Genomic DNA, 852 nt, shown 5'->3' with positions numbered 1-852 from the left:
CAATGTACCTAACACTGTTTTCAGTCCTGTGAGGGGAGGCAGAAGTGGCCTGAGTCCTTGCTGTCAGGGTGTTGAGTTGGTGAGGACCTGAGTTAGGCACAAACTTGAGAGTCCTGTCTCATGGTACCCAGGACAGATTTTACTACTGAAAGATGGTACCACCCCATGGTGTGTTACTACCCAAAAAAATGCCAAGGGGCCAAGCACCACAGATATCCGCCCTAATGTCAGTCTTAAAATACCTGTTCTGTACATGTGGCCAGATCACTTGACCCAAAGACTGTTATCTCCTTAAGCCAAGAGGGAAACTCGCATTCTAAGATGGTATTAACTTCTTAGGCAACCTTGTCAAATTGTTTACTTATGCTGAATTTGTAGTCAAATTCTACCCTATGAGATGTTAAAAAAAAATCTTTGGTCTCATCAATTCCTTATTTATACAGTAGTTCCTAGGTATCCTTGGGGGATTGGTTCCAGGAACCCCCTTGGGTATAAAAATCCACAAGTGCTCAAGTCCCTTATATAAAATGGCCTAGTATTTGCATATAACCTACACACATCCTCCTGTGTACTTTAAATCATCTCTAGGTTACTTATAATACCTGATACAATATAAACGCTATACAAATAATTGTTATACTATATAGTTGTTTTGTATTTTTTTATTGTTATATTGTTATTTTTTCCAAATATTTTCAATCCACAATTAATTGAATCTGCTATTACGGAAACACATGGATACATAAGGCCAACTGTATACCTGATTTTTTTTCTTTGAATATTTGAATAGAATGAATAGAAAGAATATCCTTCCTTCCCTCTTTCCTTTCTCCCCCCCCCTCCCCCCCCCCT

At 38.7% G+C, this 852-nt stretch overlaps 1 long non-coding RNA gene across 1 annotated transcript in view; it reads left to right on the top strand.

Moving 5' to 3' along the window:
• Positions 1-550: 550 nt before the first annotated feature.
• LOC116551511 overlaps positions 551-852 on the top strand; it is a 10661-nt gene continuing 10359 nt past the window's right edge. Inside the window, exon 1 of the long non-coding RNA XR_004268978.1 lies at positions 551-646. This is a non-coding gene — a long non-coding RNA (uncharacterized LOC116551511). The remainder of the gene's footprint in view (positions 647-852) is intronic.

The sequence above is a fragment of the Sapajus apella genome, unplaced genomic scaffold, assembly GCF_009761245.1.
Source record: "Sapajus apella isolate SASKATOON/1434 unplaced genomic scaffold, GSC_monkey_1.0 scaffold10, whole genome shotgun sequence".
Lineage (NCBI taxonomy): Eukaryota > Metazoa > Chordata > Mammalia > Primates > Cebidae > Sapajus > Sapajus apella.
This window is presented reverse-complemented; position numbering and strand designations above follow the sequence as displayed.